The following is a 27,844-nucleotide window of genomic DNA, read 5'->3' as shown; positions in this document are numbered from 1 at the left end:
CTACGCTAATCTACGGGCCTTATGTTATTTTGCATTACAGAGTCAGGATGCTAGAGAAGAGATAGGAAAACCATGCTCCAACAAGAGGTCTTGGCTCATTCAGTCTCAGTCCTTTATCCCAAAGCCTGTGAAATTCCCTGGCAGCAGGGTTGCCCTTAACGGTGAAGACCAGATGGAGGCCCTGAAGCACTGGGCTGGGGAGGCTCTACACCCATGCCTTCTGTCTCCAGGGAACCTTTCCCCTTGCAGACTCCACATGGGTTACATTTTTAGTTTTAATCCTTAAATATTCTTTGCTGGAGAATCTGAGTCCAACACCTTGAAACCTGGCGGCTCCCTTCCTCTGAACTGAAGGCGTGAGCATGGGTGCTGTTAGTGCGTGCACAGCTGAAATCAACAAGTTATGATTCATCGCCAGGGCCTTCATTTTTCTGCTTCCAGAGCTTAATCATCCTGATTGTGCTGCGCTAACCACCCTTAATGATTTTCACCGCACTGACTTGGTTTTAAGGATAAAACCTCCTGCAAACAACTATCACCGAAAGACCAGTGGGTCTCTACTCATACACCCCGCGCTGCGCGTGAGGCAGATTCCAATCCGTGGGGGCCTTGGAAGCAGCCACAGACATGCCCGGCTTTCTTCTTTATGTGGTTATGTAAACCGGAGTTAATTTTTGCTGAAACAGAAGGAGGATGCTGCAGCAGAGTAACAGGGAAGGCGCCGACACAACAAACCCCAGCTTTAAAAAACTGTCAAAATGTGGACGTGGTTCCAATCACTTAAAAAATAGAAGGTGATAAGTTGAAAATGTCAGGTAATTGGCAGACAGATAGAAAGTTAAACTGTGTCCTCAGTGAAGAAAATTAACCAGCAGCTGCCAGCAGGGACCCCAAGGTCATGTGAATGCCAGAACCAAGCGGAGTCCAATCATTCAGAGGTCCGGCCTGATGTCTCCCCTCCCTGGTCATTTTCAGATCTCTCAGGAGCTGCCCTGAACTACTGCCAACATGTGTTCATTTCGAAAAATTACATAGATTGTGATTTATTACCCATCACACCACAAAAATCCGCTGCGAATTAAATCAGCCCTTTGTTTAAACCGCTGCCATGCACGCGGCATCATATCGCCATAAATGACATTGAAGGTATCATCTGCAGCCCTTGGCCAAGGCTGCTGATAAGGCCCCACCATGGGACGATCAATACTTACTATTCATTTTTGAAATTATCTTCACATTGATCCCTGAACAAGAGCCAGTGACACAGAGGCACAGCGCCTTTAATACAATAATTATATAAAGGTTTACAGGCTCGTCCACCCAGCCAATAAAAGCTGTCACCTGGCAGGGACAGTTACAATCCCATAATCCATCAAATGCTGTTCTCTGACCTATGGGCTTCTGGGCTTTCGGGAGACCATGATAAACACATGCATGGAGGGAGGGAGGAGAAGAGAGCCATCCGGAGTGCAGAACAAAGGCTGCGGATGGCTACCCCCGATCGGCAGAGACTCACATCAGCTGCTGCACATCTCCTAATTTTTTTAATGATTGAATGATGAAGGGTTGTCCATTTGCTAATTGTCACTCACCAAGAAAGAGTGTCCCTAACCTCTTCCCTGCCTCTTTCCTTGGTCTCTAATTGATCCGGTTTGTCGTTACGCTGTATGATATACGATGATTGTGTGAGCCTGGAGAGATCATGGTGGAGACATATATCTGAGGAGAGGTGTGGAACCTGGGGCGGAGGACAAGAGGCCCAGTCAGTTACACTGAGGTGGGGCTTGTGTTGTCTGCTCCCACACAGATGTAACAGCAATGTATGCAAGCGTGCAGACGTGCTCACAAGCACGGGTGTGCATGTGCACACACATTCATACACATGTAAGTATGCACACATGCCCTGGTACATACATGCATGAGCATATATACAGAAATACACATGGATTCACATACACACAGAGATATACACAAATATATTCATGGATTCATGGTTAAAAACAAAGGAAACCCTTTTCTGGTCATTCTGATGAATACTGATGAAGGAGTCTTGTCAGCTCTCACCTCCTGTCTGCACTGTTCAGAAGAATTGGCCAAATCTCTCTCTCCATTTTCGCAAAGTTCCACTGAATCAACCTTGCTTAAACCAACCACAATTCCTAAAATACTTTGACTTTCCTAATGATGTCTGTTTTCATCTAACAACTGGCATGCATACATGTGCTACAGGGTGATGGATGCTGGGTGCTGGGTGCTGGGTGCTGAGTGCTGGGTGCTGGGTGCTGGGCATGGTTTTCCAGCTAAGATATTTAAGTTCTGCCTTAGTCTATATCCTGTCTTTCTCTAAATTCTTCTTCTCCAGAAGCCATTTCACACAGTTTATTTGGGGTTGGGGGGAGGACGATGGGTTGTCAACATACACAATGTTAAAGTTGGCACTACTAAAAATAAAATTATAGTCAAGCACCCGTAAGAGTGCTCATCTGGCCTGGGCTGGGGATATCTGCAGTGTGCCTGCCACTGCATAGGTATGAGTGAATGGGTGTATTTATTAGATGTTGAGAAGTTGTGAGATGAGATGACTGGAAAAACAGTTAATTAATTTCATGGGTCCAAGAAAAGCAAATGATGGGCAGATGGGCTTCATAGATGGGAGGGAAGAGAAGGTGCTGGGAACCGAGTCTTTGCTTTGGAGGGCAGACAACTTCTATCAATGGGAGAGGAGAAATGGGTGTTGGGAACTGAGTCTCTGGTTTGGAGGGTGGGACAACTTCTATCAATTTTTGTGGATCTTGGAGAAGAGGCCCAAGAAACCGTTCAAGTTGAGCCCCTGCAGGAAGCCTTGGAAGATAAGCTGGGGTCTTGGAAGTTCCACCTGCATCCACAGGATCTGGTGCTCTCTCTCTCTGAAATACCACCCCGGGGCTCCTGGGCGTGCATGGGCACACGCATGAACACATACTCTCACTCACACACACATACACACACACACACACACACACACACCACAGTCTCTCTCTCTCTCTCTCTCTCTCTCTCTCTCTCTCTCTCTCTCACACACACACACACACACACGCAGATACTCTTTCACTCACATACCCACACCATAGACTCTCACTCTTTCACTCACATACCCACACCATAGACTCTCACTCTTTCACTCACATACCCACACCATAGACTCTCTCTCCTCTCTCTCTCTCTGTGTCTCTCTCTCTCTCTCTCTCTCTCTCTGTCTCTCTCTCTCTCTGTCTCTCTCTGTCTCTCTCTCTCTCTCTCTCTCTGTCTCTGTCTCTGTCTCTGTCTCTCTCTCTCTCTCTCTCTCTCTCTCTCTCTCTCTCTCTCTCTTCCTCTCTCTCTCTCTCTCTCTCTCTCTCTCTCTCACACACACACACACACACCACAGACTCTCTCTCTCTCCCTCTCTCTCTCTCTCACACATACACACACACACACACCACAGACATGTGTGTTTATATATCCTTAAGCACTGCATGCTAATATTTTTCCATGGCCTCAGAACAAATCAGTGTCCCAGTTTCCTTGGATCTAAATCAAAACTCTTAACAAAGTTGCAGACTCCACAAGGGAGCCAGCAGTAGGAGAGGGGACAGTGGAAGGATACAGCAAATAACAAGATAAAGTATATCTGTGTGAAGATGCTGCTTTCCTGGCACGTACGCTAACCAACTACAGAGAATGAGGGATGAGCAATGGGGACAGCCGCACAGAATAAAGACCACAAAGGAGAGGGCTGCATGGAAGCTTGCCTTCAAACCTGGAGTTGGTGGCAATAGACACAAGGGTCCCATGGCAGACAAGGACAGCACCCCGGAAGGAGTCTGTAGCCCCCGGTAGTTATGGCTGCTTTCTTAAAAGCCCACACCTGCTTCCCCAGGACGAGGGCAGGGATGCAAACTAGGATCACTATTCTGGAGCCAAGAGGCAACCTGGGAGCTCGTGGGATGAGAAGATGACCAGCTGCTCCATCCTTGGAGCAGTCCCATGGACAGAAAGAGAGTCATAGAGGGTGAGGCAAGAGCGCTTCCCTCCGGAGTCAGCATCCTCCCTGAAATGGCCACAAGACTTAAACCTGCTATTCATAGCTAACATCTAAACATGATTAGAGTGCACTTAACACTATTTAAGGAAACCCTGTGTAAGATAACTGTAAGCCCTAAGGGGAGGAAATTCTCCAGCTGATCTGAAAGTTGGGATTCACAAAAAAGTCATAAAACAATATTTTAAGTTCTCTCAGGCTCCATGCCCAAACAGTCATGCCATCGTGAGATATAGACACTCAGAGGCATTCCTCTAAGGCAAGACCTGCTCACCAATTTAGAACTACTGCCGAGCCTCATGCAAACATGAAGCCCGTGCAGGTGAGGAGCCTGGAGGACTTGCAGGGTTCCCAGTGCCTCACAGCACCGTTCTCCACACCTTCTGACCACCACACCCACAGATCGAATGCAGCACTTGGTCTGGGCTTCAAGTCTCCAGGATATCATACTCTGAAGGTACGGCTTCTGCCTTAGCGATTTCACTGCATCCCCAGGTACACGGGAAGAAGACCGAACTCACTAGCAATGTGTTACAGCATCACGCCTGAGCCTTCTCATCTCCAGCTTCGTTTGATTGCACGTTTTCATTGATCAGCAAGCCCAACCTTGCATCCACATTTCACTCGCTTTGTGGAGACTTTGTATGTGTGAGTGTGGGTTTGTGCGCACGGATGGGGTAGCCCTGGAGCCCTAGAGCCCTGGAGATGGAGGTATAGGCAGTTCTGAGCTACCTGATATGGATGCTGGGACCTGAACTCAGGTCCTTTGCAAGAGCAGCACGTGCCTTTAACCCTTGAGCTATCTCTTCAGCTCCTAGGTTTATGTTTGAAAGAAGGCACTGTCCCACTTCGGGGCCTGGCACAGATACTCTTGCCTTCTTTGACTTTCTACAGAGCAACTCTCCAAATCTCTGCCACAGTTCCCTCTAGCCTGACCTGCATCCCGAGGCCACCTTCCTCATCGCAAGATCTTTCATAATTGTGCCCTTCCCACTAGGGACACGCGTCACTATTCTAACTAAGTGCCTGGGTGATAGATCAGCTTGGGCCACCTTGCTGGATGACCAGCTCCGGTAGGAAATATCTCCCTCTGTTAGCACCGCACTTGGGAGGATGAACGGATAATTCACGGATGAGGAAGAGTATTCCTCAGCAGCAGCCTGCCATTTTGGCCAGATGATGCTCACATTGGGGTACCTTGGCGTCCTTGTTTATCATCATGAGATGGCACGCCACAAGACAACATTTCATCGTTTCGTAGAATTCAGTCAGTGGCTGGAGGCTTTGTTACACTGCTGTGAGACAGAGCCTCAGAACAATTTCCTCCCTCCTCTCTTCCCTTGAGCACTCAGCAACCCGTCTTCCCTCTGTCTCTAAGAATTGCTTCTCTAGGAGCCGCATGGAAAGGCCAGCAGGCAGTGTCTGTTCTGGATTTATTTAATTCACGCAGAATATCCTTGGGGTTCACCGATGACGCAGCTCGTATCAATACTTACTTCGTTTTAAGCCATACGGCCAACAGGTATATACGGTCCTCTCCATTACCTACCCGGCTGTGGTTGGGTGTTTGGGTCTAGCCTCTCCACTGGTACCTAAGTGCCTCTTGGTTGCTTACTTCAATTCTTCTAGCTGTATCTAGAAGAGTGACAGCTAGTTAGACAGAAATTCTGTGTCTGTCTGTCTGTCATCTGTTTTTGGAGCTCCATGCTAATTTTTGTAGCAGCTACTTCGTCCCCTGTCCCATCAGGTATACACAGGACTTGCCATATCTCTGTAGCTGTGCCAACGCCACTATTTCCTGTCTCATAGGAGGAGCCCCTCCAACAGGTATGACGTGCCACCTCAGGGCAGTGCTTCTCCAGGTCTTTTTGACCATTTTTTTTCTCTCTCAGAGCGTTTGGAGCTGGGATTCAGCCTAGAGTTTTTCTGGATTTCATTTGGACTTGGGATTGATGTGCTCTTGACTAGCATGCCTGGACATGGGCTGAGCTTACCTGGCTAGCATGGGTGCCTCTTGGGAAATTCAGGTAGCCTTCAGGTAGTATTGAGGAGAGCATTGGGTATGAAGCCTTCACACAATATGAAGCGTCATGTAATTGTTCACTGCCAAACTACCTCCCACAAGCATCCAGCCTCTCGGCTGCCCCAAATTCTCTGACTGGCCCCTCCACATCTCAGACTTGCTGCCTTGGCCCACCCTGTGTTCCCAGAAGCTGTTGCCTTTTCAAAGGGGGAGGGTGACAACCTCCTTTCGACAATCAGTTTCAGACTAACTGCAAACAATGCCCGTCTGTGTTATCCTCACCCCCCCCCCTCTTTTAGGACAGGTCAAGGTTTCTCATTATTAACCTACTGACATTTTGGGTCAAAATAGTTCTTTGTAGGGGAGCTGGTCTGAGCATTGAAGAGTATCTAAAATGATCTCCAACAGCAGTGTTGTGTATGTCTGTGTCTGTGAGTGTGTATGTTTGTGTGTGGTGTGTGCATGTGTGTGTCTGAGTCAGTGTGTATCTGTCTCTGTGTGTGATGAATACATGTGTGTACATATATGTGCGTGTTCAGGTATGCAGATCTAAATGTGCATAAGTAGCCAGCATCCTGTTTGCCCATTATGAACCAAGCACTTGCCCAGTGTTACATCTGTGCTTGGGGAGGAAGAGAAATTGTGGTTTAGTGACGGCAATGCTTACTCTCCTGTCCAGATGCTATGGAGGCAAAGGGCACTGACTCAGCACACAGTATCTACTGTAAAAGCACGAGGGCCTGAATTTCACCCCTCAAACCCTCCTGAGAAACAGATGCACGGAAACATGCCTGCAATCACAGTTGGGGATGTGGAGGCAGCAGAATGCCTGGAGCTCGCTGACAACCAGTCTAGCAAGATTAGCGAACTCCGGGCACCCGCTGTCTCGGAAAATGAGATGAAGAAGAATCTAGGAAAGGACACTGTGTGTCCACATGTGCATTTGGATCTGCACACACACCTGAATATGTTCACACATAGGTTCATCTCACACACTCACATATATACACAGAGATGTATTCACACACACACACACACATGAACATACCATACACAGATGTGCATACTCACACGCACATGAACATACCACATACAGACATGCACACTCATGCAACCAGAAAAAACACACAAAAATATACACACACACATAGACGCACAGAATTACATTCACACACACACATACTCAGATGCACACACACATGAATGTTTATACATAGGCTAATTACACACTCACACACACTCAGGTGCACAATACATACACATACTCGCATGCACATATTCACACACACACTCAGATGCACACACCCATATTCACATACTCACACTCACACATACACACACACACATGTTCCTGCTCTCTCTCTCTCTCTCTCTCTCTCTCTCTTACACACACACATATTGAGATACACATACACATTCACATACACACACACACATGCATGCACAACACACAACACACAGACTTACCATGTTCTCCCATGAGTACAGACCTTTTCTAATGTTTGATTCTAAACTCACAGAGATAGTTTTGCCACTTATAAGTAAAGGGTATGCAGGAGGCTGAGGAGAACTACAGTTGCCTCTAACTTCCTGAGCTCCTGGTCACCTTGTCTATGCTAACAGTTGCAACCTTGGAGACTAGTGACGAGGTTGTCTATAAATGGGATAAATGGGTTAGAGAAGTAGAATCCTCCTGTCAGGTACAGTGCAGGGAGCACCGGGTATTTGTAAAGTATCTTCTGAACAAAGGATAGATGAAGGAGAGAGAGAAAGAGACCAAGAAAGAGAAAAGAGGGAATTAACAGGAGGAACCTTAGGACAGCTTGATTTCAGGCCCTTATGGAGGAGACATGGTGGCACGGGAGGTCTCTCTTTTTGTGTATGGGTCAAGATGAAAGTGCTTCCTGTGGCAATCGGGTTTCACTGTTAACTTTGCTGGATTCAGCATCAAGTAGGGAACACTGGGTGCATATGGGAGTATTTCTAGTGCGCTTTAACTGAGGAGGCAATGACCACCCTGGAACGTACGCAGCACCTTGCCTAGGTAAGAAAGGAGAAGGCAACTGTATTCACAGCCAACCCGAAGAAGGGTATCAACACTTATCTCTCTGCTTACTGACACCAGGCACAGCGTGACTGGACATGTCAACTCCCTCATCTTGCTCCCTGCATGGCGGACTGTACCTTTAAACTATGAAGCAAGGGAAGCCTTTCCTTAAAAGAAGCTCTTGTTTGAGCTCCTGGCATTACCGCTCTTCCTGTGTTGGCTCTGGTGAAGTGGAAACTTTGAACCCTCTGTGGATCAGTAGGTGAGATTTACCAGGGCTGGCCTCAGTAACTACATTCATAACATCAAACACTTGAGAGGTTCCTGCCACTTGAGAAAATATCAAAAGATAAAAAGAGTAAAGTGGGTAGTCAGTGAAAAGTGGGTAGACTTTCCAGATGTCAATATGTATTCCTGTGCGGGGAACTCATAGACGAAAACTGGGTGAACGAGCGTCATGCAAGCAGCTGCCAGTCAACAGCAGCCTCGGCCAGAACCTTCAGAAATGTGGAGTGTTCCCCTTTCAGCACAACTATGGTTCCTGCACATGAATGCCTCCTCCAAATCCTATTTTGTCCAGTATTCAGGCTTCGTAAAGGGCTAGACATTCCTCCCGACAGTCTGGCGGATGCCCCGCTCACAGACGGTCACTCAAAGACGTGTATGAAACAGTCAGCATCGCAAAGGTGCCCGGTCCTGGATTTTTATTTAATTGCTTTTGACTTCCAACAATGGGGGAGTACTGAGCTGTGGCAAGACAGCAAAAGCCTGCGCCGGAGACGATGTATCTATTATCTCCCCGATGAAGGTCATCGACCTATGACAGTCAGAGTAGCGGAAACATTAGAAATCACATGCAATTTAATCTTTACACAAATACAGGGGCAGCATCACAATGCCTGAATAATGAAGACTCTGGTGGGGAAAAGGAAAGCCTGTCCCCGAGGGGAGCCTTCATTTTCTCTCCTGCACTGTGCTGGCCTGTACCTCTGTGAGATGTGCACACTTGGCTGACACATGTATTAATGGTATTTTGGCTGGAAGAGAGTCGATGTTTTCTGTGATTACTCCATGCAGCTGTGACTCAGTTGTTCTTCCTCCCTCATCGGGGCCATGTGTCAACTCCTGGAGACCATTTGTTCATGGAACAGCTGTCATCCAGAGTGAAATGAAGCCTTTCCCTCCCGTTCAGAGAGCTTGGGGTGTCTGCTTTCCACAGCGCACTGCTACATCCAGGAGTCCTTCAGAAAGTTATAAGGAAGAAAGTACTGGTCGGGAGGCAATATGAATGGAAAGCCCAGTGCGACCCTGAGAGACCCAAGGCAGAATGAAGAGCCCGGTGGTCATCGCCTTCATCAAGAGTGTAGAATGGAGGGATGGTTCACTGGCAGCCCTGGCTCTGTGGGATGGCCCAAGGCTCTGTAAACAGACCTACATGTGTCTGTGGGCTCTCCAAGCCAGGTGCACAACTCCTGGAGAAGTAGGTAAGGCTAAACCCCAGTCCCCAACTGTGACAGTGAAAGTTGATTATCAATTTGATAGGATCTAGGGCCACCAAGTAGACACAGCTCTGGGTGTGCTAGAGAGGGGCTTTGTAGAATGGGTTTCTTGGGGTGGCAAGAGCCTTCCTCCATGTGGATGGCACTACTCCACAGGCCTGAACTGAATAAGAAGAGAAGACAGACTGAGCAACAGCATTCGTCTCTCAGCTTCCTGACAACAAGCACCATGTGACCAGACACCTCAGGTTCCTGTCACCATCCCTCTCTACCAAGGTAGAAGGAACCTTAAATCCCCAAGTCTTTTGTCATAGCAACCAAAGAAGTACCCGATCCGCTCACCTCCACTGAATCTCAGGGACAATGAGAAGGGGGCCATCTCATGACGTAAAGATTCCTCTACTACACAAGAGATGAGGCAAAGGCACCAGAACCCAAGACCAAAAGAATAGCATGTGGGTGTGAGGGAACGGCCCTAACCCCAGGAGTGTGTGGTTCTTCAATCCTCCCTCACTCGTATCTGAACGAACGGTTACTTGCAGAGTAATTGTAGGTACAAATGAGGGGTGAAGATAACACAGAGGACACCCTACCTCACCTCTGGCCACCGTGCCCCTCTGTGGCAAGATTGTGTCTAATGCCCAACATTCTTCTCCCTAAAGATACACAGACTGGGGTGTTAGTGGGGGCGACACCATTCCTCCATGTAGATCTCACTTGGCCTTGCCTACAGCCCTTCCTCTTTCTTGGGAACCAGTGTGTCACAGGTCATTATGCCTTCTTATGCTCTCTTATTGTGACCGTCACCCCGGCTTTCTGATTCTGATGAGCATCACAATTAAGGAGGGCTGGTTGGGTTCCTGGCAATGTTTCTAACTGAATTTGTTAGATGTCGTACTCATAGTCATAGCCTTTTGGAGGATCAGATACTAAACCTTGTCATACTTAAGGAGCCTCTGACTGATGTTCTCTGCCGTAAGAGCTTGGGTTCTATGCTTCCTCAGGGTGCTAGCTTATCCAATCGCTTCCTCCGTTTCTTTCAATATGGGACTCAATTATCTTGTACTTTCAGTTGAAGTCCAATATTAATAATATCTATTTACTTTTTATTAATTAAGTTTGTTTTTAGACAACTTCATACATATGTACAGGGCACATACTTCGGCTCCCATCCTCTCTCATCTTTCTAGTAACTTCCCATCCTTTTCGTCCCTGTAGGTCTCTTCTCTCAATCATATATATTCACTTTATTTCGGGACATACTGAATTGAACCAGCCCCTTCCATGTTACCACCCATTTGGAGCTATCTGTTGGAACCTGGTGATCTCAGCACTGGGTACGTAACTGAAGACAGTGACTCCCCATCTCCTGGAACTTATTGATAAGAACAGTTGGACAGTAAGGGATAGAGCCCCATGAGCCTTTCTCCCATCCACAAGTGATTGTTTGCAGAGCCAGTCTTGTGCGGTGGGCTAACTGTAGCTGTTGTGAACTCATGGTCACAGTGATTGTGTCATGCCTGGGGAATGGCATTTTTCCACCCTTCTTCCCATCTTCCAGCTCTTATGAGCTTCCTGTCACCTCTTCTGAAGCATTCCCCAAGCCTTAGGAAAAGGTAAGGAAAAAAATGATATAACGAGATGTTCAGAAAAATGAATGGAATTAGAAAAATGGTATTGAGTGACAAAACCCAGGACCAGAAACATGCAGGCCATGTGATCTCTGTCATTTATGGATCTACTCTCTTAACTTTCTTTGTTTGATCTGGAGCAGCCAAGGGAATGAGAAAACTAAGAGAACATGGAGGAATTCCTCAAGAGATGTGGGTAGTAGAACACATAGAAAAAGAAGGGAAATGAAGACAGGCAATTCAAACAGAATTGTGTCGCATCCACGGTCCAGAGAAGAGAGAAGTGAATGCAAGCATGCTCAAATGCTTTCTTAGTTGTGCTCAGCTCTGTTTTTCAACTCTCATACAGTTCAGGACCCTGCCTAGGGAATCATGCTGCCCACAGTGGGCTTCATCTTCCCATATCAGTTTATTTCATCAAGACCGTCCTCTACGCACATGCTCATAGACCAACTCAATGTACATAATCTTTCATTGAGACTTCTCAGGTGAATATGTTATGTCAAATTGACAATCAGAGCTGATATCGCGGGAACCTATGCTGTCTCCTTGATGGGACTTGGGACCAGCTCCACAGAAAAAATTCATGCTTAATATTGAGCAACAGCCCATGCCTGGAGAGGTCATATATATGCCCAAGTTAAGAATTTACTACAGTTGTTTAACTAAATTGATATAGCATCAAATTCCCTTCCAAAATCAGTGCTTAGAACCGTAGAAAAGCTACTCTCAGACTTCACCTGAGAGCTTCTCTGAAGCGTGAAGCTGTGAATGCCGAGATCTATATCCCACATGCTGAGAGAAAGTGACAATTCAGGCCTTGTCCTAAAACAGACTATAACTGAGGTTGCTCAAAACTTTTTCCAGATTTTGCTGCCAGATACTTTATTGGCTTCTCCATCCCTTTGGCCAATCCCCATTCAAGTGGAGGCTTTCATTTATTCTAAAGGACTTTCCCTTCCTGTTGCTGCCAGACAACCCAGGCTTATTTTGGATATGGTACTCTATACACTTACTGCTACCAGGATGAGAGTACTTGAGGGCCCTATCTTTCGGCAGAGCAAGACCATGTACAATTATAAACTGTTTGGTCATATAGATATCCCAATTGTTAGTGTGCTTATCTATCTATCTATCTATCTATCTATCTATCTATCTATCTATCTATCTATCTATCTATCTATCTAATCTATCATCTATCTATCATCTATCTATACATCTATGTATCTATCATCTGCCTATGTATGTATGTATCTATATCTATCATCTACCCATCCACCCATCATATGTCATAGCTAAGCTATCATCTATACCTTTATCTCTTCTCCTCCTCCTCTTCCTCCTCTCCCTCCTCTTCCTGTTGTTATACTACCTCTGTCTTCTCCCTCTATCCCATCTCTTCTGCTCAGCCCTACTCTCTATCTTTTTTACCTTCCCACTCTAACAGTGAGAAACCTGGTTGGCACATTCCACTACCCATGAATTTTCTTGAGAAGGATCATTACCCACGAAATTGTGGAAGAATAGTTATAAGGACATCTCGCTTTCTTTCAAGCATAAGACACTCTGACTTATTCTGTGTCGGGCTCTCTGGTGCTTGAACTGGCTCTCTTGGTCAGAATAGTCTATAAACACAGATACTATATAGACTTTCCAGTCTGACTGCTATGCCTGCAACTTCTCAGCAAGCTGAGTCTTGTCCCCAAAGAACTCCTGGACACGATGGCCCACTCGATGCTCTTTCCAATTCCAGCTAATCCCATCACACTCTGACGTCCCTGTGTACCACACTGCAAATTGCTCTCAATCCACTTTCATGAATTAGTTATAATAGCTATCTTTATTTAAATTTCAACCAAACAACATTCTAAAACTATTGACGCTTTATGTTTATTTATTTTGCTTTGTTTTCATGCCATGTTAACTAGAAATTACCTCTCACTTGAAACCAAACACGAATTCAGGGACTCGTTTACCAAAATAAAAGTAGTTTTGTTTTTAATTTGTTTGCTTTGTTTTGTCTCTGTGAAGTGGACATTTTCCTCCCGTGATTAGACAAAAAGAGTTAGATTGCAGCGTATATGGCTGTGAGACAAATTCAGAACTACTCCATGGGATTGTCTGGCCTTTGCATGAAGAATTAATGGGGGACACACCAAGAAAGCAGCAGCAGTGGCAAAAATGCCCACACAGCATCATCATCAGTGACACTGTCATCTTTACACTAAGCTATGTAAGTTATCTTTGTCCCTAGCTATGGAGGTAGCAGTCAAGTCCAAGGGATGATAGGCTGCATGGTAGAGTTGACGTTCCTAATTATGGTTTCCTTTATTTCCAGTGGGGCTACCTTTTCAGTAATGGCATGTTTCCTTCCTTGCTTTTTTTCCCCTCTAAAATGATACTTTATTTGATTATGACTCCATACTATTTTTACTTACAGCAGAACATCATTGTTTTAAACTGAGAACAGGGCGTTTGAGTTCTTTTTATTAGTTAACTATTAGTTTAATTTTTTTTTTACTGAGGCGATTGAAAGACACTTTTTAAAATCTTATTCGTTTTCTTTCATATGTGTAAGTGTTTTACCTATATGGGCACCACATGAATGCCTGATGCCCATAGAGGTCAGAAGAGGGCACTGGGTCTCTTGGAACTGGAGCTATCAGTGGTCATGAGCCACCAGGTAGATGCTAGGAATGGAACCCTGGCTCTTCAAGGGCAAGAAGTGTTCTTAATGGCTAAGCCAAGCCATCTTTCTGGGCCCCGGAGTCATGATTTAAACTCAACTCTATTTTTAGGCTTAGTTTTCTTCTTTTTTTTCCGTTTCTTTTTTTTTTAAATAATTTTATTTTTCTTGGATATTTTATGTATTAACATTTCATATGTTATCCTCTTTCCCCCCTCTCCCTTCCCCCCTCTCCTCTCCCCCTGCTTCTATGAGGATGCTCCCATTTCCACCCGCCCACTCCAACCTCAACACCCTGGCATTCCCCTATACTGGGGCATCAAGCCTTCACAGGACCAAGGGCTTTTCCTCCCATTGATGCTTGACAAGGCCATCCTCTGCTACGTATGTGGCTGGAGTCATGGGTCCCTCCATGTGTACTCATTCTTCCTTGCTTTTGAGCACGCTTCAAATATATGACTACAAATTTTCACTCTATAATGAAGTAAACAGTAAGTACCTCTAAGGTAGAGTATGGAGTTGCATATGGAGCATATGCCCCAGAATGAAGTAGTGAGGTCATATGGTAATTCTACTTCCAAATGTTTGAGAAATCTCCAACGGATGGCCACAATGGCTATGTTAATTTGCATCCTTTCCAACAGTGAATTCTGTGAGAGTTTTTTTTCTCCCCACATCCTCTGCCATGTCTGTTATCACCTTTTTTTGATGATAGCCATTCTGATTCGGCTAAGGTGCTATCTCAAAGTGATTTAACGTGCATTTCCCTGATGGATAGGAGTATTAAGCACTTTAAAAAACTAGTTATTGGCCTTTGGGGGCTTTTGTTTGTTTGTTTTTGAAAACTGTCTTTAGGGTTCACCTGCCTTTTTTGTTGATAGTTGGTTTTACATCCTTGTTACTTAATTTCTTCAGCTCTTTGTAAATTTTATACATCAGGCCATTGTCTAGAGTGTAGCTGGTAAGTACCCTCTGCCTTTCTGCAGGCTGCCCGTCAACATTACTGATTATTTCCTTTGCTTTCCAGAAACCTTTTGTTTTCCTGTCACTGACACATAGGCTCGGCCCCTGTGTTGTTGGCATTTTAAAAGTTCTTGCCTACCCAAGTATCTTGACAAGTATCCCCTGTGCTTTCTTCTAAAAGCTTCAGCATTTTGAGTTTTAAATTGAGGTCTTTGATCCCCCCCACACCCTTGAATTCAATTTTTGTATAAGATGAAATATAACAATCCAATTTCACTCTTACGCAGGTAGAAATCCAGTTCTGCCAGCACCATTTGTTGAATGGGCTATCTTTTAAAAATTAAAAGAGCACAGTTTTGTGATTCTATTTCTGGATCCCCACTCTGTCCCATCAGCCTCTTCTTTAACGCCAGGACAGGGCTGACTGTCACTATAGCTCTGGAGTGTAATTTGAGGTCGGGTGCTGTGATGCCTCCAGTAGTGTTCTGATTCCTCAGAGTTGCTTTGTTCACCTGTGGCTTTTTCTGGGTCCATGTGAGATCTCGCAGTGTTTTCTACAAGCTTGCTGTCTCAGATGGAGTTTCCATTGCTGTGTTAAAACACCACAGCCAACATCAACTTGGGAAGAAAGGGGGTTATTTCAGATTACAAGTCTCAGGTCACTGAGGGAAATCATGGCAGGAACTTGAACAGGGTGGGAATCTGGAGGTAGGAAATGTAAGAGAGGGTATGGAGGAATATCGCTTAGTGGCTTGCTTACTTAGATTACTTTCTTATAGCACCCAGGGCCACAAGCCCAGGGCTTGCACTGCCACATTGAGGTGGGTCCTCCTATGTCAATAGTCAATCAAGAAAATACACAACACACTTGCCCACAGGACAACCTGCTGGGGCATTTTCTCCATTAAGATTCTCTTTCCCAAAATGTCTACAGCTTGTGTCAAGTTGATATAAACCCACCTAGAACACCTGTGAAATGTGACATGGGGACTGTGATAGGAATGGCATTAACTCTACAAATTAATGTTGGTAGTCAACATTTTCCACAGCTTTAACTCTGCCTGTCCGCGTCTTTTAAGTAAAGGATTGTGTCAACTGAAAGTAGCAAGAGTGTGATGTCTTCCCTTTTATCGCTATTTCTTATATGCTTTGCTTTGGTCTAATTGCTGTAGATAAAACGTTGAGCACTATATTGAACAAGAGAGAGGAAGGTGGAGAGCCTTACCCCAGTCTTGATGGTATTGCTGATTTATTCAATATAACAAAGAATTGAAATAAGCCTACTTGCCCCTCAACAGATGAACGCATAGAGAAATTTTTAAATATATATTGAAATACTATTCAACTCTAAAGAAAAATGAAGTTTTAAAATGTAAGAAAATTGATAGGATTATAATGTATAATATTAAGGGACGCCGTCCAAGCTCAGAAAGAAAAACTACCCATGTTGTGTCTCATACTTGGAATGCATGGAATACGTGTGTGTGTGTGTGTGTGTGTGTGTGTGTGTGTGTGTGTGTGTGTGTGTGTGTGCATATGAATGTACGTGTAGATACATATATAATTCAAATGTGAAAAAGTGACAAGAAATGCTAAATATAAGGGAACAATGAAGGACTGAATACAGATAACAGACATGACTTATGAAAGAAGATATAAAGCTAATTGTCTAGTTCCAGTTCTGTCATGGGTTTTGCACTTCAGTGGTGGATAAAGTGTGTATGATACTGAAAGGGTGAAATTCAACATGAGGCTCCACAAATTCCACTCTGTGCTCTTCTGCTAACTATGTAGAAATTATTTGTATTACAGAGAATTAGGGTATAGTTAATTTGGGTATGAGATGGTTTTATTTGCCAATATTTACAATAGAGTTTATAATAATTAATTCTTTATTTCAATCAATGTGGAATATTTTCCCTTTGCAGGATCAGAGGATGTGAATGTAAGCTCTTGACATCATAAGTCATCCAGCCCCTGTAATGGGCTATTTCCCATTCTGTATTTCCTGTTCCTGCAGGGACCTGTAAAAATACAGAAGAAGATGGAGATTTCCCTAAGGCATGATGGGCTAGAAGGATGCCAGCCTTAACTTCTGTTCCCCATGCTTCATCTGAATTGAGAACTCATCCTTCTTTGTGTTGTGTATGGTGTTGTCCCTCTATCCTAGAAACAGGCTCTTTAAAAAACAAAACAAAAAAAAAAACTTTTGTTCTTTGTGAACTTCACATCATGCACCCCAATACCACTCATTTCTCCCTACCCTCATACCCACCATCAACTCTAATGACCTCATCACCAACAGAGAAAAAAAGTCTTGTTATGGAAGCTATAGTGTGCATGCCTACATTTTTTGCAACCGACTTTTAATAATGGTTCAACCTCTCCTCTAGCTCACCACCCAGCAGAGGTCGTGGAAGGGAAAAGTTACTAGGATGTGGGGGAAGTGGACCTGTTCATCAATAGTTCTTTGGGGTGAGCTCGATCTTCTTTGGCAGCAGTTCAGTCCTGTAGCAAACACTAAGTATGAATCAGCAGCTGCAGACCAGTCCTCTTGGCAGGTAGACACCAGATACAAACCAGCAACTGTAGTCCAATCCTGAAGAAACCACCAGGCTCACCAACCAGCGTGAAGCAAGGGTACTGAAGCGACAAGCTGTCACAGGAGCCTCAGGAGCAGTTCTTGGGTGAGTTTCTCTCAATGGCATCATTACCACAACTTGAGCTCAACAACGCTATGCAAGGTGAACAAATACATGCATGCTTTTAGCAAAGAATAGTGAGGCGGAGCAAACCAAACCAATGCTCAGTGTCTGGCTCCTACTGTCCGTAGGTCATATTTATATTCCTTCATCAAGTGTTCTTTCATGTGTGCTCGCTATATTCAATCCTCCTTTCACCTGTGTCTGCTTCAGGAAAACATTATTTCACGTGTCTGCTTTAGCAAGATATCCATTCACCTGTGTGCCCCAGCAAACCATCATTTGACATAACTAACTTTCCAAAGAACTAGAAGTTTCCACTTCAGGAGTGTGTCACAGTATGTTGTACAGTATACCCTTTCTTTCCATACTGCTTTGCTTACAAATGTTCATTGCAATGACTCGTTGCTCTGGTGTGAAGCCTCTGGTTTCTGATAACCTATAAATTCTGAGCCCTCACTGGGACTCCTCTTAGATATCCTGTTGTTGTTCTACATCATATAGATCCTGTAGTTTTAGATCTATACAATGGGTCCCTTCCTGCACCACAGCAGTTCACTGATGGGTAGATGCTGGTGTGAACCAATTGGAGGCCCTGGATCTGGGCCTGAAAGGTAGATATCTGAGCTGGTCAGTCCATCAGTCCTCTCCCTCTCATACCTCAGGGCTGGTTTACCAGCAAGTCCCACTACCAGGAACAGCTCTATCCCGATGCCCAGTCAAGATGCAGGTCCTGCTTCCCTGTGTTAAACAGGCTACTTTTACTCTATTTGACAGTAAATTCTAAATTTTTTTCTAGTAGAGTCTGCCTTAATAGAGTTCCTTAAGAGAACACAAAGAAAGTTTCGTCAATGATCTCATCTCTTCTCCACCTCCCCAGACTGTCAGCTGAAGAGGCCATCTGAACTCACAATCTTCAGACTCTACGACAGAGTGAAGCTTTGTTGTTTTGACAACCAAGATGTAACTCAGCAAGCCAGGTACCAAGCTGCCTGCTATTTCAGTATTTTCATGATTTGGCAGATTTTAGTTTTTGAGCTCCGGGCGTTGGGAGCTTTTGTTTTTTGAATTCAATGACACGGCAGGCTAAAAAAATGAAACCTTCCACGATACTACGATTGAGTCAGCTACTGAGCAGGACGTTCATGCAATCTGAATGGAAATTTCCAATGGCAATCAGTCAAACATGCTGTAGTCTATAACCTCGCACTGCCACATTTCCACACATCATTGTTCCTCTGTGATGTGTCTCAGAGCTCGAATCAGTACCCTAAGTCCCCACGGTTCTCAAAAGTTGGCATTTCCTGTGATATCACTTGCCAGCATAGCCATTCTTCCTGTGTGTGAACTACTGTGGGAAATGTGGTTCAGATGTAAAATGCACTCCTACCCCAGGTTTGTGTACTTCCATGTTTGGTCCCCAGCTGACACTACTGTTTTGAGAAGATGGTGTATAACCCAGGATGTGGGGTTTACCCAGTAGACAAAGAACACTAGGGATGGGCACTGAGGGTTACAGAGTCCACTCTAGCTGTAGCCCAGTGCTCTGCTTCCTGATTCACCAGCATTGGAGTGTGCTAGACCAGAAGCTTCCACCACCATGGACCCAGCCATTCAGTTACCATGCCTTCCTAGTCACAATGGACTGTGTCCTCCAAAACCGTGAGCCAAACTAATGCTCTTCTTTCTGAAGTTACTTTTGTTGGCATTACTCATAATAAACCAATGAGTATTATAGGTGGTTTGATTACGTTTGCAATAAAATAGCCACATCACTGTTCTTAGAAAAATAAGCAAGTCTTTAGATTTTTAAACACTTATGCAACAGCTTTGACTAGAACTGTAGCTGGGATGACTGATGTGAAACTGACTCAGAGGGTCAGAAAGAAACACATACATACCCTCCGTGTGAAGTCATGGTTCCCTTTGAGATGTGCAGGGGACACAGTGGTGAACCAAGCCTTACGAGTGAGAGTTGGGATACTGCATCTACTCCCTCGCTCTAGCCTCTGAGTGAGCAGGCACATAGGGTCACGGTCCTCATCCATGTCGTATACCAATGGAGAGTTCCCTTAGTGTAATAGTGATCAGGGCAGGAGGAAGGGTGGAGGTGTTGGCCCAGAGGACATGGTAGAATTGCTGGACCTGGAGCAAAGGCATCCGGTGCTGTCTGAAAGCAAAGCCAAGGTAGACAGAGATGTGAAAACAATACTGTCAATGGGAGTAATGCATTCGCCTTAAACTACCTCTCCGGACCTCCCTGCTTCCATACCACTCCTGATGCGTAAGAGGAGGAGACTCCATTCCCTTTACTTGTATTAGAACCTACACTCATGAGGACAGAAGCAACGCCAGCCAACTAAAGCAGATGCTAAGATAAACACCTGAGGACTAGGCGAAGCAGTTCTGTAGCCCGTGGCTTGAATGCTGTCCCCAGATCTGCCCTGGATGGAGATGCCACCCCAACCTAGCAGGGAGAAGCATCACAGAATACAACGTGACGCTGCTGGCTGGGACCTGCCCCTGCTCTCTAGGCTGTGGTGGCCTCTTACCAGCTCAGGATGAAAAGCTGTTCTGCTCCTTGGAATGAATAGCTCAGGGCATGAGGTGACGCCTGGGTGTGTCTGTAGTGTAAAGAGGCTACAGCTTCTCTGGTGAGGGTGGAGACAGATAAAGTGATGCCCAGTGAATATACATGCATGTGAGGAACATGGCATTGGCAGGTTGACATTGAAAATGGCTAGGGATAGTGCTTGAAGCTATATGTTCATTTTAGGGTAACGATGTCACGTTACAAATGCAAGGTAATGAATGGTCTTTGAGCACAAATACCTTGGCCACCCAAGAGCACACCAAAGTTATTAGGGCATTAGTTCCACAAAGCTACGGGGAGCTGTTGGAAGATGAGTGTGCATCTGCATTCCCAGCTTCCAGCCCAAAGTAGACATACAGCTAATGCTACAGGAATTCTAGAAGTCGCAGGACACCCCAAGTTATAAGAACTGGACCCCCCACCTTGCAGACAGTTTAGATCTGACGTTCCCATGATGCTTATCAGCTGCTCTGGGGATAAGCTCTGTGTCTGAAGAAAATAGAGAGACCTGACTTGGGTCATATCCTGTATCCACTGAGATGATGCTGCACTCTTTCATTTCTAACCTAGGAAGCCAGGCTTGGTTGGTTATTGGGTTGGAAATCTAGCCAAACCTGAGGATCGAGGTTATAACGGCAGGAAGTAATTCATGGTGGTTTGTGCAAAGGATTGAGAAACTATTCTGTACACAGCAAACACAAAATTCCCAACCATCAAGATTTGGGGCTAATGGGGCCTGAAGATGTAGTTCAATAGGTAGAGCGCTTGTCTAGCATGCAGGGAACTCTGGGTTCCATCCCCAGTACTATAAACATTGGTGATCCCACCACTCCCAAGATAAAGTCAAGAGGCTTGGAAGTTCAAGATTACTCTCAGCTTAAGAGTAGATTCGAGGCCAGATTGGGATACATGGAAGCCTGAATCCAAAAGTGTTAATAATTAGGAAAACGTGGTTACTTAAGAATGAAAACTTTTACCTTTCTGTTTGTACTCGTCTCTTCAAATGGCCCCGAGCTGTGAGCATGTAAGCACAGCACGGCTGAGTAGCTCTGACTCTCACACACTGGAGATCCTCTTGCCTTACAGGTGCTTTGACAGAATTTCTGAGACAGCATAGCTCTACAAAACAGTGTCACTCGGGAGTTCTAGACTGGGGTGAATTCACCTCTGGGTCACCTTTGTGGTTCACTGAAGCTAAATAGGAATTGCACCATCCAGTGTGATCCTAGAGATCAAGTCGCCCACAGCAAGGCCTCTGAGTCTTCCCTGCTTCCACTTCCTATCCAGTTATACCCGGTTATATCCAGTTATATGTGACAGCGTCTTTACCAAACAAACAATGTTCCGGGACAGAGCAAGATGTGAACTTGTAGGCTGTTTACAAAACAATGGCCACGTGAGTAAGGTAACTGGTCTCCCACGGCTGCGAACGGCAAACTCCAAGGCTGTGAAAAATGCAGGAAGGCAATTCAGGGTATAAATAATAAAAATAGCACTCAGGCTCTGAGTTGGCTTATGTCTGATGGAAATGTAACTCTCAAGTCAAGACAGTCCTCTGGGCTTCCCCGAAGTGTAATGTCTGTATTTACTAACAAAGAGATTTATCCCAGCATGCTTTGGGTGATCCTGTTGCGAGCCTCAAGCTGATGAGAGAGGCATTACTCGTAAATATGAGAAACTAATGCTTTAAGTCCTTGCTTTGAGGACCGGGTAGTCTCCTGTCCCCTGACTAATTAAATGCAGTCAAGGAGGCTCATTCATGTAAATATGTGTTTTGGTTTTGTTCCTAATGCAGAACCCTACCTGCCTCTTGAAAACTCATCTCCACTCACATGTGCAAAATTTATGTGGGATCAAGTAAAGTCAGCCATGCCAAGCATAATTACAAAGCTGGTGGGAACAGGAGAGACATCACGCGGGCTTTGTTGAGGTCTTAATTAAAGTAGAATTCCCCCAGTGTAATATGCTTGCAAGACTTTTAAAGATAATCATTTCTTCCATATTACAAAAAGTTATTTTAGGGGGACAATAAAATAATTTTTAATATACAAGTGTAAAAATATTACTAGTCTCCCCAAATAGGAAAAACGAATCCTTTAGAGCCATAAACAGCTTTGGTACATTTAATATCAAATAGCTGTAGTTGCTTTTGCACAAAATTTTATAATTTGCAGGGGTTCAGGGCAAGAGGCCTGGCCTCAGGAATCAGGAGGTAAAACTGTCTTATAAAGTTGTCCTGAAATATAGCAGGATCATATATCAGCCCCCGATCAACGAAGGCATCATAACTTGTAACTGTTGCGTGGGAAGGAGCTGAGTGGGCGGCAGGCAGCAAAGTGAGAGTGTGGGAATAAGAGGAAGCATGTCCCCTGCACCTTCTGGTGGTGTCACAACCTGCTTCCCTTCTTATTCTGAAAAGCTGTCACGCAATAGAACGAATGTGAAGAGTTGACAGCGGTGGCAGACCTGCATAGTGACACACGGTCCCCATACTGCGCTCCAGAGAGCCCCAGAGAAAAGTCTCTATCCCAATAGAAAACTCTCCGCTTTAGCTAACCTGAAACTTTCTTATGGCTTACCCAGTGCTCTAAGCCATGAGATACTGAACAGCCATGAAACATTCCACAGGGTCTCTCCATCCAACAGCGCGTTAGCAACTGCTCAAAGTCCCTTTGATGCTGTGATAGAATGAGGTCACCATCCATTCCTAGGAGTGGTCTTTGATTTTCTGAATTTACATACGACCAACAAGAGGATCTATCGTTGAGAGCACAGCTTAAATTCGTCTGGGAAGAAGATGCGAATACACGAGGCTTAAAAATGCAATAGGACAGGCCGCTTAGCAGCTAAAGAGGGTTTATGCTAAAGAACGGTGGATGCAATTTCCTTGAAAAAATTATAAGCGAAAGGATTGAATCTAATCTAATATCATCGCTAAAGCCTGCTGTGGTCGTGCGTAGCATTTGGCTACTACCCAGGGCCAAAGGAATAGTCCTGAATTAGCACAGCGTACAAAGCAGATTTCCGATTTTTATCAGATTATCAGCATGGCTGGCTTGCACTGACGTGCTCAGTAACATGCGGGTAAGCACTCTCAGGCATCATATTTCCGGCATGTAAAATAGCCCCGAAGCGCGTTTTAATTGTTTTAACAAGATAAAGCATGCTGTATCTGCATGAATAATATTATCAGTATTACATTAAACCTCTTCATTTATTATCGCTAATGCTACTTAAAAGAGATGTTAATAGAGTAATTCGTCCTCATACCATGACCTTGGCCAGGAGTACATGATGGTTCATATTCATTATGCTGAGCTGAGAGTGGGTTTCTGCTATAATATCACTTAATTTATATTCTGAAAAGGCTCTGGGGACAAGTCGCTCTTGTGCATTAGGTTTCTATCTAAATCACGGTATCAGAGGACAAGTGAGAGTGGCAGGTCTCTATTAACCCATCCCTGTGTGCACAGTGGGCTCTGCCATCCCACAGAGGAAAGTGCTAAACCCCCTGGTCTCATTCAACATGAAATGTACTGCTGCAAAATGTGTGTGTTTACATGCTACATATGGGGGTTACATGAGAATCTAAGTTGAAGTTTAGAACATTACTCTTGATCTTCTCTACCACTTAGGAATGAAGGCAAACACTGACTATCTTTAAAAAGTGTCACTACACGGTTCCTCTACAACAACCAGTGGGATGCGAGTGTGCACATGAGGATGTCTGTGTGTGTCCACTAACTAGCATTAGGAGTTGCTCTTGGAAAGAAGAAAATATTGCTTGTCTTGAAAAAACATAACAGCAAATAAACATGTAATTTAATATACCATGAAGTTGACGTATTTATAGCACAATTAATAACTATGAAATGTCAACATATTTCACGGTTATTAATGAGATTTCCCATTGTATTGGTATAATAAAATATTTCTGAAGTGTTTTTTAAAGTCTTTTGGATGTGCCTGGAGCTATAATATACTGGATGGTTTTACTTTATAGCCTCTGTGAGCATGGCATTGTTAAGACACAGAAGTCCAGATCCAAGCTTCAGACCTAAAAGGGACCAGTTAGGTCTTTGTAGTTTGCAGAGCAGTAATCCTCATCCAACAGGTTGAATTCCAAAGTAGCTCACACAAAAAGTAGCATAGCAAAAAATCATAGCGAATCTAAAATGAAGACCTTATAAGGCATGGAATTAGTGAGAGAGGTGCAGAAAACCGGGAGAAGGAGAGAAAAGAGACCAAGGCATTCTGGAGGCTTGCTGGCCCTCCCAGGACTACCCTAGATGCTTAGGGAAATGTGAAAATGAGTGAAGTGATTGTAATGTGAGAATGGCGATGATTATGGTTTAGAGACAGTGACAATACTGAGATAAGAATGGTGCTAGATGCTGATGGCCTTGAGGGGGTGAGGGTGATGTTGATAGAATTGGGATGGGGATGCTATTAGGAGGGGGACGGTGATAGTGTTGAGATGGTGATGCCCTGCTTTTGTGTAAATGTTGTTTATTCCTTTATACATAGTTATCTTTTAAATTACGTGTGTGTGTGTGTGTGTGTGTGTGTGTGTGTGTGTGTGTGCATGAGTTGGGATAAGGGTGGTAATGATGTTGAAATGGGGATGGTGTTGGGACAAGCATGACAGTGAGATGGGGAACTTTTAGAATGGTGTCAGGAGGAGGATATGGTAAGATGGGGATGGCAGTGAGATGGGGTAGTGATGATTTGGGGATGGTAATGGGGTGATCCAGAGGATGACACTGGGGTAGTAAGGGTGTTAGGTTAGTGATGATGTTGGGATGAGCTGGCGTTGGGATGGAGGTCACCCTGGGATGGAGAGGGTGTTGTGATATTGATGGTGAATGTAAGGCAGTAATGTTGTGATGGAAATAACGTTGTGTTGCTGATAGTGTTTTGAGAAAGACAGTGTTGAAATGGGTGTTTTAAGGATAGAAATGGGTCTGAAATGTAGTCTTCAGCAGGGGACAACAATGGCATTCAGATGGTGTTAAGATAAGGACATAAAAGACACTGGTGGTGTTGGGATATATGGGGATGGTGTTAGGTTGGAGATGGTGTCAGGATAGCTACTGTATTCTAATAGGGATGCTGGTAAGATGGGATGGTGGTGGGATGCAATGGTGCTAGGATGGTGGTGTTGTTGAGATGGTTATGGTGTTAGGATGGGCATAGTGTTGAGATGAGGAAGGTGTGGTGTGGAGGATATTGGGAGGACAGCAATGATGGTTGGAAATACAGTGGTGGTGATAGTGTTAAAACGGATGTGACGATGATGTTAGGAGGGTGATAGTTTTGTATCAGGAATGGTGTTGGGATGGGGATAGTGTAGGGATAGGGTTTGCACTAGGACTAGGATGGTGCTGAGGTAGATGTAGTCTTATGATGGGGATGATGATGGGATAGGGGCATTGTTTGGATGAGGACGCCATATTGATTGTGTAGAGATAGAGATCCTGTTAGGTTAAGGATGGTATGAGGATCACATTGCAAGAGGCTGGTGTTAGGATGGTGGTAGCTGGTGAAGGTCACAGCATTGGGATGGGATGCTGTGATGGGATGGTAGTGAGCAAGGATAGTGTTAGGATGAAGTTGGTTTAGGGATGGGGTTGGGATGTTAATTGGATGTGATGGGAATGGTTCAGGAATGGTGTGAATGTTCGGAAGAGGGCGGGTGGTGATGATGTTGAGAAGACAGAAATGTTGGAATGAGAGTGGTCACAGGATGAAGTTAGTGTTGGGATGACGGTTGAACTGAGGTAGTATAGAGATGTGGTAGAATGGTAATGGTGATGACACTGGAGATCGTGATGGGATGGGGTGGTGTTAGAACTGAATTCACACTGAGGACAGTGTTGGGATGAGGATCGTTTGGGAGTGAGCATGGTCTTAGGATAGGGAAGATGCTAGGATAACATTGAGGTTGTGGTTATGTTGGAATGGAGATGATGTCAAGATGATAATGGTGTGATACCGATGTTGTTGGGGATAGAGATGTTGGGGAGGCAGGGATGCTGTGAGGTTTAGGTGGCGTTGGGGTGGGAGTGGTGTTGGGAAGGTAACGTTGGAAGAGGTGCTGCTCAGACGGTGAAAGTATTGATGACTGAGGTAGTTAGGGAGCTGTTACACAAGAGAGAAGATGATAAGGGGGTTTCCCACTCTATGATTAATAAAAAAATTTCCTGGGTTTCAATAGCTCTCGTTAGTCAGCACGATTTTTTCCTGCGTTTACATGAAACCATTATGGGGAAAAAGTACCGCTGGGATGTGGTCATCTCTCACTGGTTTTCTTCCCTTCCTCACACTTAGTAAAGGAGGAGTAAGATTGGAGAATTAACATTTTCTAAGTGGCTAATTATTCTATTTTTTTTTCAAAAGTGAAAATGCACGGTAGTAACAGTAAGTAAACACCAAATGTGAAACCAAAAGGTAAACTCTCGAATGCAGTTCTAAAGCTCTGACACTACTTGCCTTCATTTACATGCAGTATCTGGCGAGCTTCCTCCACTTCTCTGAGTGCCTCATGCTCCTAAATCTCGACCCAGAAGAGGGTGTAGAAAGCCTTAGTCATGGAAGTCATGTCCTTGGGATTCACTGTCTTTCTCTCTGTCCTGTTCATTTCAGGGAGGTAACTATTTGATTCTTTTCTCTCTGGAACAGAAGGTCCTAGGCTACTGATATCAGTTTCTACACGTGCTAAAGGAAGGTTTGCATTACTAATCATTTGGAGTCAATCTTTGATCAGAACACTCATGGAGTAAATGCTTTCACTTAAAATCAGGACAGAGTCATTGCTAACTACAGTGTCTAACACCACTGCTCACTGAGAATTTGCTGACTCTTCTTCCTTTCCATGATGAAAAGTACGGAGAGCAGACCCTTCCTCCAGTTGTCTATCAAAGTGAGATAAGGGGACCCCATGTCTAACTGGAGCTTCAGCCAGCCCCACCTTTGCACATGTTCATTAGTTACTTTTCTACTACTGTGATAAATCACTATGTCCAAGACAATGTACAGAACAGTGGTTCTCATCCTGTGGATCGAGACCCCCTTGTGGGTTGAATGACCCTTTCCCAGTGGTCACCTATCCCATCGTAAAACACAGCTATTTACATTATGATTCATACCAGTAGCAAAAATTACTACTGTTAGTTAGGAAGTAGCAATGAATATAATTTTGTGCTTGGAGGTCATGATATTAAGTAATTACATTACAGGGTCACAGCACAAGGCAGGTTGATAATCACTAATGTAAGGGAGAAAAAGACTTTATTTGAGCTTACAGTTCCAGAGGGGGAGAGTCCATGATGGCAGAGCCAAGGCAAGGCAGCTGGACAGAGAAGCTGAGCGCTCACATCTGGAATTGAAAAGAGGAAGCAAAGAGCAAGCGGGGGACGAAGGAGAAGCAAATCTTTAATCTTTCAAATCCTCCCAGTGACTTCCTCTAGCAAGACCACAACTCCTAAACCTCTCCTAGCAGTGCCACTAACTGGGGGACAGGGCATTAGAACCACAGCATACTTACTCTCCTTTGCTTCAGTTTATTGGACATTAAAAGTTGACAAATGATTTTTTTACAAGTGATCACAAAACAAGTAACAGAAGCAGAGATGGTGGTG

The sequence above is a fragment of the Rattus rattus genome, chromosome 15, assembly GCF_011064425.1.
Source record: "Rattus rattus isolate New Zealand chromosome 15, Rrattus_CSIRO_v1, whole genome shotgun sequence".
Taxonomy (NCBI): Eukaryota; Metazoa; Chordata; class Mammalia; order Rodentia; family Muridae; genus Rattus; species Rattus rattus.
This window is presented reverse-complemented; position numbering follows the sequence as displayed.